At 34.2% G+C, this 10,838-nt stretch overlaps 1 long non-coding RNA gene across 2 annotated transcripts; it reads left to right on the top strand.

Moving 5' to 3' along the window:
• The first annotated feature begins 3,511 nt into the window (after positions 1 to 3,511).
• Positions 3,512 to 5,702, top strand: LOC133706323 (uncharacterized). 2 transcript variants are annotated; one of them, XR_009844494.1, is made up of 6 exons: positions 3,512 to 3,794; positions 3,889 to 3,930; positions 4,039 to 4,424; positions 4,570 to 4,792; positions 4,886 to 4,927; positions 5,039 to 5,702. It is a non-coding gene; the product is annotated as an uncharacterized LOC133706323 (long non-coding RNA). The 2 variants fall into 2 exon arrangements; XR_009844493.1 differs by lacking the exon at positions 3,512 to 3,794 and having other exon boundaries at positions 3,837 to 3,930.
• Positions 5,703 to 10,838: the final 5,136 nt, after the last annotated feature.

Genomic DNA, 10,838 nt, shown 5'->3' with positions numbered 1-10,838 from the left:
AGAATGACGGCACAATTATTTTTATCAATAGTGATGCACATCGTTCACGTGTTTGCTCTTTATGCCTATGTTTTGTGTTAACACATGCTCCTGCCCGTTATATTTTCCTAGATCTTTGTCGTGCTTTCCTAGGATACCAATAAGGCTGTTATATGTTTTGCTGGCAATGATAGTTTGTTTTTAAACCTTGGATGTGTCTTTATACTGTGATTGTGCGATGCTCTTATTAGCGTTTCTTTAATGGGTGCTGGTAAGGATTATGAGTGTTATTTTTATCAATAGATGCACATAATTCACATAATTTGCCCTTTATGCCCATGTTTTGTGTTAACACATGCTGCTGCTTATAATTTTTTCCCAGATCATTTTCGTGCTTTTCTAGGCTGCCAATAAGGCTCTTACGTGTTCTATTGGCAATGATAGTTTGTTTTTAAATTTTGATGACTCTTCATAGTGTGACTGTGCGATGCTCTTATTAGCGTTTCTGTAATCGATGTTGGAAAGCATTATGAGCATTATTCAATTAGGAAAAAATTGTTGCTCCTATAACTTGACTACACTTATTGGAGAAATCAATTGAGAATATAATTGATTTGGCGACTGCCTTTATTTTTAACAAAACTAGTTTCCATTATATTCATGCAATGACTGGTTTTCTACTTTATTATGCATGGTGGATTGAATGGGTTCCCTTATAGATGCCTTATCTAATGAATTCATTTTCATTGGAGATGCCTTTGTGATGGATGGTTTCTGCACAATTGTGTTGGTTCATTTACATTTTCATTGTGTCACTTTCTACATGCAACCATTGATTTATTTAATTTTTATCTTGAGAGAATATATGACCTGAGTGCATTTGAGTAGTTAAGGCCAAATGATGAGTTTGGGATCTTTTGGTGAGTACACCTGCGCAACATTCATAGCGTTCCAATATTGTTTACCTTTAGGAACCCCATTAAGCTCTTTTGCTTCTATTCCTCACAGCTCATTTTGTTACATCACTTTTAGTCACTAATGTACTTGGATAGCAACCATGATTATTGATTTGAATGTTTTGTGCTCTAACCTTTTCAATTGTTAAGTCATCTTAATAGAGAGGTTCTCCGTATTGTTGCACATTTTGCCCAAACACTGTTGATTTTTCTTTTCCCATTTTTACTATGTTCTTTGTCTGCTCGGCTTTTTGGATTAGTTCAAGTAATCCTCACTTGGCTTCTTGCATCATTCCTATAACAACCCGTGACATCACGCAAGTAATTTACCTATTCTATTCTATTATGTTAAATATTCTCTCTTATACTGTGTTCCTAATCTGCTAGACGATATGGCATAATCACTAGCAGTCTCTTGACCTTCTGCCATGGACACTTTATCGTTTAAATGATGTACTTCATATCAGTATGTCTTTCGAGCAACTTATTTCAGATGGATTCTAGAGACTAATTTCACAACTAATCTACAGCTTCTTATTTCTTTACTCAAGACTGCTCAAGGTCACCTAATGGTAAGAAAGAGATGTCTGTTTTTCTTGTCGTGTCATTTGACCATATGAATCCAGAATTTTTTGCAAGTTTGTAGACTTTGTTTTACGGCCTTTTCCATTTTTTTTTTGCAGCTTGTAATTCATGGTGGTTGTACGCTGTAATAGTTGGTGGAATTGAAAAACGGAGAGACTTACAATGGGCATTTGGTCAATTGTGATGCTTGGATGAACATCCATCTCCGTTTAGCTTTAATTTTCTTTAACGCTAATATCCTTAATCTGTTTTAGAATCCAAAATTTCCCCTCCCTTTTCATGCGTTCATTTTATGTTCTTGACCCTGGCTTTTCTTGCAGGTTGCTTGATTTTTCTTGTGTTAACTGCTGCTCCCTCTTTCTTCACTGAAGACTGCTCAAGGCCACCCAATGGTAAGAAAGAGATGTCTGTTTTTCTTGTCGTGTCATTCGACCATATGAATCCAGAATTTTCTGCAAATTTGTAGACTTTGTTTTACGACCTTTATCATTTTTTTTATGCAGCTTTTAATTTATAGTGGTTGTATGCTGTAACAGTTGGTGGAATTGAAAAACGGAGAAACTTACAATGGGCATTTGGTCAATTGTGATGCTTGGATGAACATCCATCTCCGTTTATCTTTAATTTTCTTAAACCCTAATATCCTTGATCTGTTTTAGATTTCAAAATTTCCCATCCCTTTCCATGCGTTCATTTTATGTTCTTGACACTGGCTTTTCTTGCAGGTTGCTTGATTTTTCTTTTTTGCTCCAAAAAACATGGTAACCATCTCAACTGTCTTTGATTTGAAAACTTTCTATCTTTCTCCTGTTTTCTTTGACACTCTTAATTTTATTTTTCATGTGTTAACTGCAACTTCCTCTTTCTTTCCTCAAGACTGCTCAGGCCACCCAATGGTAAGAAAGAGATGTCTGTTTTTCTTCTCGTGTCATTTTACCTTATGAATCCAGATTTTTGTGCAAATTTGTAGACTTTGTTTTACGGCCTTTATCATTTTTTTTATGCAGCTTGTAATTCATGGTGGTTGTATGATGTAACAGTTGGTGGAATTGAAAAACGGAGAGACTTACAATAGGCATTTGGTCAATTGTGATGCTTGGATGAACATCCATCTCTGTTTAGCTTTAATTTTCTTTAACTCTAATATCCTTAATTTGTTTTAGATTCCAAAATTTGCCATCCCTTTCCATGCGTTCATTTTATGTTCTTGACCCTGGCTTTTCTTGCAGGTTGCTCGATTTTTATTTTTGCTCTAAAAACCATAGTAACCATCTCAACTGTCTTTGATTTGAAATCTTTCTATCTTTCTCTTGTTTTCTTTGACACTCTTAATTTTATTTTTCTTGTGTTAGCTACCGCTTCCTCTTTCTTTACTGCAAGACTGCTCAAGGCCACCCAATAGTAAGAAAGAGATGTCTGTTTTTCTTGTAGTGTCATTTGACCATATGAATCCAGAATTTTCAGCAAATTTGTAGACTTTGTTTTACGGCCTTTTCCATTTTTTTATGCAGCTTGTAATTGATGGTGGTTGTATGCTGTAAGGGTTGGTGGAATTGAAAAAATGAAAGACTTACAATGGGCATTTGGTCAATTGTGATGCTTGGATGAACATCCATCTCCGTTTATCTTTAATTTTCTTTAACCCTAATATCCTTGATCTGTTTTAGATTCCAAAATTTCCAGTCCCTTTCCATGCGTTCATTTTATGTTCTTGACCCTGGCTTTTTTTGCAGGTTGCTTGATTTTTCTTTTTGGCTCTAAAAAACATGGTAACCATCTCAACTGTCTTTGATTTGAAAACTTTCTGTCTTTCTCCTGTTTTCTTTGACACTTAATTTTTTTCTTCTTTTGTTAAATGCATCTTCCTCTTTCTTTTCTCAGGACTGCTCAAGGCCACCCAAAGGTAAGAAAGAGATGTCTGTTTTTCTTGTCGTGTCCTTTGACTATATGAATCTAGAGTTTTCTGCAAATTTGTAGACTTTATTTCACGGCCTTTATCTTTTTTTTTTATGCAGCTTGTAATTTATGGTGGTTGTATGGTGTGTAAGAGTTGGTGGAATTAAAAAAAGGAAAACTTTCATTGGGCATTTGGTCAATTGTGATGCTTGGATGAACATCCATCTCCGTTTAGCTTTAATTTTCTTTAACCCTAATATCCTTGATCTGTTTTAGATTCCAGAATTTCCCATCCCTTTCCATGCGTTCATTTTATGTTCTTGACCCTCTCTTTTCTTGCAGGTTGCTTGATTTTTCTTTTTTGCTCTAAAAAACATGGTAACCATCTCAACTGTCTTTGATTTGAAAACTTTCTGTCTTTCTCCTGTTTTCTTTGACACACTTAATTTTTTTTTTGTTGTGTTAACTGCAGCTTTCTCTTTCTTTACTCAAGACTGCTCAAGGCCACCCAATCGTAAGAAAGTTGTCTGTTTTTCTTGTCATGTCATTTGACCATATGAATCCAGAATTTTCAGCAAATTTTTAGACTTTGATTTATGACCTTTTTCATTTTTTTATGCAGCTTGAAATTCATGGCGGTTGTATGTCGTAACAAATGGTGGAATTGAAAAACAGAGACTTACAATGGACATTTGGTCAATTGTGATGCTTGAATGAACATCCAACTCCGTTTAACTTTAATTTTCGTTAACCTTAATATCCTTGATCTGTTTTAGATTCCAAAATTTCCCATCCCTTTCCATACGTTCATTTTATGTTCTTGACCCTGGCTTTTCTTGCAGTTTGCTTGATTTTTCTTTTTAGGTCTAAAAGCATGGTAACCATCTCAACTGTTTTTTATTTGAAAACATCTTTCTCCTGTTTTCTTTGATGCACTTAATTTTTTTTTTCTTTTGTTAGCTGCAGCTTCCTCTTTCTTTACTCAAAAGTGCTCAAGGCCACCCAATGGTAAGAAAGAGATCTTTGTTTTTCTTGTCCTGTCATTTGACCATATGAATCTAGAATTTTCTGCAAATTTGTAGACTTTGTTTTATGATCTTTTTCAAATTTTTTTATGCAGCTTGTAATTCATGGTGGTTGTATGATGTAACAGTTGGTGGAATGGAAAAATGAAGACTTACTATGGGCATTTGGTCAATTGTGATGCTTGGATGAACATCCATCTCCGTTTAGTTTTAATTTTCCTGAACCCTAATATCCTTGATCTGTTTTAGATTTCAAAATTTGCCATCCCTTTCCATGCTTTCATTTTATGTTCTTGACCCCAGCTTTTCTTGCAGGTTGCTTTATTTTTCTTTTTGGATCTAAAAAACATGGTAACCATCTCAACTGTCTTTGATTTGAAAACTTTCTGTTTTTCTCCTGTTTTCTTTGACACTTAATTTTTATTTTTGTTGTGTTAATTGCAGCTTCCTCTTTCTTTACTCAAGACTACTCAAGGCCACCCAATGGTAAGAAAGAGATGTCTGTTTTTCTTGTCGTGTCATTTGACCTTATGAATCCAGAATTTCCTGCAAATTTGTAGGCTTTGTTTTACGCTCTTTTTTGTTTTTTTTATGCAGCTTGTAATGGTGGTTGTATGTTGTAGCAGTTGGTGGAATTGAAAAACGGAGAGACTTATGATGAGCATTTGGTCAATTGTGATGCTTGGATGAACATCCATCTCCGTTTAACTTTAATTTTCCTTAACCCTAATATCCTTGATCTGTTTTATATTCCAAAATTTGCCATCCCTTTCCATGCATTCATTTTATGTTCTTGACCCTAGCTTTTCTTGCAGGTTGCTTGATTTTTCTTTTTTACTCTAAAAAACATGGTAACCATCTCAACTGTCTTTGATTTGAAAACTTTCTTTCTCCTGTTTTCTGACACTTTATTTTTTTTTCTTGTATTAACTGTTGCTTCCTATTTCTTAACTCAACACTGCTCAAGGCCACCCAATGGTAAGAAAGAGATGTCTGTTTTTCTTGTCGTGTCATTTGACCATATGAATCTAGAATTTTCTGCAAATTTGTAGACTTTGTTTTACGACCTTTATCATTGTTTTTCTGGAGCTTATAATTCATGGTTGTTGCATGCTGTAACAGTTGATGGAATTATAAAAAGGAGAGTACAATGGGCATTTGTTCAATTGTGATGCTTGGATGAACATCCATCTCCGTTTAGCTTTAATTTTCTTTAACCCTAATATCGTTGATCTGTTTTAGATTCCAAAATTTGCCATCCCTTTCCTTGCATTCATTTTATGTTCTTGACCCTGGCTTTTTTTGCAGGTTGCTTGATTTTTCTTTTTGGCTCTAAAAAACATGGTAACCATCTCATTTGTCTTTGATTTGAAAACTTTCTATCTTTCTCCTGTTTTCTTTGACACTCTTAATTTTTTTTTCGTGTTACCTGCAGCTTCCTCTTTCTTTACTCAAGATTGCTCAAGGCCATCCAATGGTAAGAAAGAGATGTCTGTTTTCCTTGTAGTGTCATTTGACCATATGATTCCTGAATTTTCTGCAAATTTGTAGACTTTGTTTTACGGCCTTTATCATTTTTTTTATGCAGCTTGTAATTCATAGTGGTTGTATGCTGTAACAGTTGGTGGAATTGAAAAACAGAGAGACTTACAATGGGCATTTGGTCAATTGTGATGCTTGGATGAACATCCATCTCCGTTTAGCTTTAATTTTCCTTAACCCTAATATCCTTGATCTATTTTAGATTCCAAAATTTGCCATCCCTTTACACGCTTTCATTTTATGTTCTTGACCCTGGCTTTTCTTGCAGGTTGCTTGATTTTTCTGTTTTGCTCTAAAAAACATGGTAACCATCTCAACTGTCTTTGATTTGAAAACTTTTTATCTTTCTCCTGTTTTCTTTGACACTCTTATTTTTTTTTTCTTGTGTTAAGTGTTGCTTTCTATTTCTTTACTCAAGACTGCTCAAGGCCACCCAATAGTAAGAAGGAGATGTTTGTTTTTCTTGTCGTGTCATTTGACCATATGAATCCAGAATTTTTTTCAAATTTGTAGTAGACTTCCTTTTATAGCCTTTTCCTTTTTTTTTTATGCAGCTTGTAATTCATGGTGGTTCTATGATGTAATAGATGGTGGAATTGAAAAACGGAGAAACTTACAATGGGCATTTGGTCAATTGTGATGCTTGGATGAACATCCATCTCCGTTTAGCTTTAATTTCGTTAACCCTAATATCCTTGATTTGTTTTAGATTCCAAAATTTGCCATCCCTTTCCATGCTTTCATTTTAGGTTCTTGAATTTGCAAGTGGCTTGATTTTTCTTTTTGGCTCTAAAAAACATGGTAACCATCTCAACTGTCTTTGATTTGAAAACTTTCTATCTTTCTCATGTTTTCTGACACTTATTTTTTTTTTCTTGTGTTAGCTGCAGCTTTCTCTTTCCTTACTCAAGACTGCTCAAGGCCACCCAATGGTAAGAAAGAGATGTCTGTTTTTCTTGTCGTGTCATTTGACCAGATGAATCCAGAATTTTCTGCAAATTTGTATACTTTGTTTTACGCTCTTTTACAATTTTTTATGCAGCTTGTAATTCATGGTGGTTGTATGTTGTAACCGTTGGTGGAATTGAGAAACGGATAGACTTCCGATGGGCATTTGGTATATTGTGATGCTTAGATGAACATCCATCTCTGTTTAGCTTTAATTTTCTTTAACCCTAATATCCTTGATCTGTTTTAGATTCCAAAATTTGCCATCCCTTTCCATGCTTTCATTTTAGGTTCTTGACCTTGCAAGTTGCTTGATTTTTCTTTTTGGCTCTAAAAAACATGGTAACCATCTCAACTGTCTTTGATTTGAAAACTTTCTATCTTTCTCCTGTTTTCTGACACTTATTTTTTTTTCTTGTGTTAGCTGCAGCTTCCTCTTTATTTACTCAAGACTGCTCAAGGCCACCCAATGGTAAGAAAGAGATGTCTGTTTTTCTTGTCGTCTCATCTGTTTTTCTTTATTTACTCAATGAGCAACTTCAGCAGTTCAGCCATATGAACAAGAAGGCACTAGATCAACATGAGGTAAGTGACGAGGCACTCCAGAAAAGGCAAGCTGAACTTGAGGCAAGTGACGAGGTACTATGGTACTGGATTTTAATGCTTAAATATCTTCTGTTTTACTTATTGTTTTTAACGTGGGATTATAATTGTAGTTTTGTGAGTATGAAAATGATATTTCTCTCATTCTTGATGCATGAGTACAGTATGTATATATACAGGTCTAGAATTAATCTAAATCCCTAGAATCAAGCTATAATTGAATGTATATAAATCAGCCCTGCAATCAGCCCTATAACTGACAGCCCTATAGTTGACTTACTCTATTTAGAACAATAATCAATCCTATAATTGATTTACTATATTTAAAACAATAATTTACTTACCTTTACTTCAACGACAAACATAAGCAGTAAAAAAGCAGACTGAGCTTGAGCTTCATGTGAAAGACCTGCTAGAGAGAATTTCAGGACATATCCAAGCCAAGGTATCAAACTCTAGCAAAGAGAAAAATGCTAATTATTTTTTGGGGATAAAGAATGTTGAATGCTTTTATTTAACATGTGCCTTGCTTTCAGGATGATGCTATGATTTAACGTGTGCTATGCTAAAATGTAAGGTATCTCCTCAACTAAAATTTTCCATATTGTTATCTAAGCTATAATTTCAGCTGATAGGGCCTCACATTAGGTTTTTATCCTCTTCTTTCAATAAACTAATGCATACAAATAACATGGTAGATAATAATAAAACACAGTCTAGTAGATGAAGAATTTGCAAATAAGTAATTATAACATTATTATTTAAGAATTATTTGGATATTTTGTTACTTAAATTAATTTGTAAGGGAATTTATACCTGCTTTCATTTGACCTAGTGTAGGGTTTGGGGGACCTATATAGGCACACATATTTTTGAGTCTTAATACTATATGCTTGTCGAGTGAAATTTGATTTTTTGTAATTTTACTTGTTTCCTTACTCTTGTGGATATCAACTCTTCTACTTTCATTGTAGATTCCTCATAATTCATTTTATTACATCACTTTTTATCACTACTATAATCAGATAGCAACCATGATTATCGATCTGAATGTTTTGTGCTCTAGCCCTTTCAATTGTTAAGACATCTTAATAGAAAGCTTCTCCATATGGTTTCACATTTGACTTGAACACTATTGATTTTTCTTTTCCTATTTTTACTAGGTTCTTTGTCTGCTTGGCTTCTTGGATTAGTTCAGGTATTCCTCACTTGGCTTCTTGCATCATTCTTATAACAACCCGTGACATCACATAGGTAATTTACGTATAATGTTAAATATTTTCTCTCTTAGAGTTGTGTTCCCAATTTGCCAGACGGTCTGGCATAATCACTAGCAGTTTCTTGACCTTCTGCCCTGGTCACTTTATCGTTTGAATGATGCACTTTATATCAATATGTATTTTGAGCAACTTATTTCATGTGGTGGTTGGGTATAATAACATATCAAGTCTAATAATTAGGCACCTTAATGCTTTGAAATGAGGGCAAGCCACTTTTTTCCCCTAGGATTTGTGCAGGTTAGTTCTCCATCGAGCTTGTTCTAACTGAAATAGTATTGATACAACAAAAACTTTGATTTGAGTTTTGAGTTTTGGTCTACACACGATTGAAAACTCAGTAATTACCTGTGCTATATATCTCTACGTGTTTTGTTAATTGATTGTTGATGTTTTCATTAGCTTGTTCTGCAAATTTGGGTTGAAAGTTTTTGGTGCGACTCTTTATTGATTGCTTTTGGAATCCATGGATGGATAGTTGTGAGAAAAAGTTTCAATTTGATAATTGTGGTCGATTAGTCCCACGTGTAAAAGCAAGCAAGGCTATAAAGTACCTACATATAGCCTTTTTCCTTGATGTGATAGTTTTAAGTAACTTAAATTATTTGATTGACATGTTCTTGGATACTCGTAGAGCATTGTTTATGCCTGAGGGCTTGTCTATAAATGTAGATGCTTTTTAAAAATTTACATGAGCTAAATTGTTAGTGATGTTGATATGACTCCTGCAATGAGTTGCATGCTTATATCGTTGATTATTCTTCTTATTCTTCTAAGTATTTGCCTAAACCGTGATATGTGGAGATTTGGATGTGTCCATAAATTGATGGTGTGGTCTGCAAAATTATGGATAGTTACGATAAAAATCTTATATGTTATTTTACATGATGATCCTTATACATGTTTATGATGTCTTAACTACATACATGTTTATAATTAGCTTACCATACTTGGTATATATACTCTCTTAAATAGAAAAGGAGATTTAGCTTACCATGTATAGCTTCCTAAGATCACTCTAGTTCACGATTGAAAACTCAGTAATTACCTGTGCTATGTATCTCTACGTGTTTTGTTAATTGATTGTTGATGTTTTCATTAGCTTGTTCTGCAAATTTGGGTTGAAAATTTTTGGTGCGACTCTTTGTTGATTGCTTTTGGAATCCATGGATGGATAGTTGTGAGAAAAAGTTTCAATTTGATAATTGTAGTCGATTAGTCCCACGTGTAAAAGCAAGCAAGGCTATAAAGTACCTACATATAGCCTTTTTCCTTGATGTGATGGTTGTAAGTAACTTAAATTATTTGATCGACATGTTATTGGATACTCGTGGAGCATTGTTAATGCCTGAGGGGTTGTCTATAAATGTAGATGCTTTTTAAAAATTTACATGAGCTAAATTGTTAGTGATGTTGATATGACTCCTGCAATGGGCTGCATGCTTATATCGTTGATTATTCTTCTAGGTATTTACCTAAACCGTTATATGTGGAGATTTGGATATGTCCATAAATTGATGGTGTGGTCTGCAAAACTATGGATAGTTACGACAAAAATCTTATATGTTATTTTACATGATGATCCTTATACATGTTTATGATGCCTTAACTATATACATGTTTATAATTAGCTTACCATGCTGGCTATATATATCTCGTAAATAGAAAAGGAGATTTAGCTTACCATTTATAGCTTCCTAAGATCACTCCAGTACACGATTGAAAACTCAGTAATTACCTGTGCTATATGTCTCTACGTGTTTTGTTAATTGATTGTTGATGTTTTCATTAGCTTGTTCTGCAAATTTGGGTTGAAAGTTTTTGGTGCGACTCTTTGTTGATTGCTTTTGGAATCCATGGATGGATAGTTGTGAGAAAAAGTTTCAATTTGATAATTGTGGTCGATTAGTCCCACGTGTAAAAGCAAGCAAGGCTATAAAGTACCTACATATAGCCTTTTTCCTTGATGTGATAGTTGTAAGTAACTTAAATTATTTGATCGACATGTTATTGGATACTCGTGGAGC

The sequence above is a fragment of the Populus nigra genome, chromosome 11, assembly GCF_951802175.1.
Source record: "Populus nigra chromosome 11, ddPopNigr1.1, whole genome shotgun sequence".
In the NCBI taxonomy this organism is placed as follows: domain Eukaryota; kingdom Viridiplantae; phylum Streptophyta; class Magnoliopsida; order Malpighiales; family Salicaceae; genus Populus; species Populus nigra.
The sequence above is the reverse complement of the archived record's forward strand: the minus strand, read 5'-3'. Positions and strand labels throughout refer to the sequence as shown.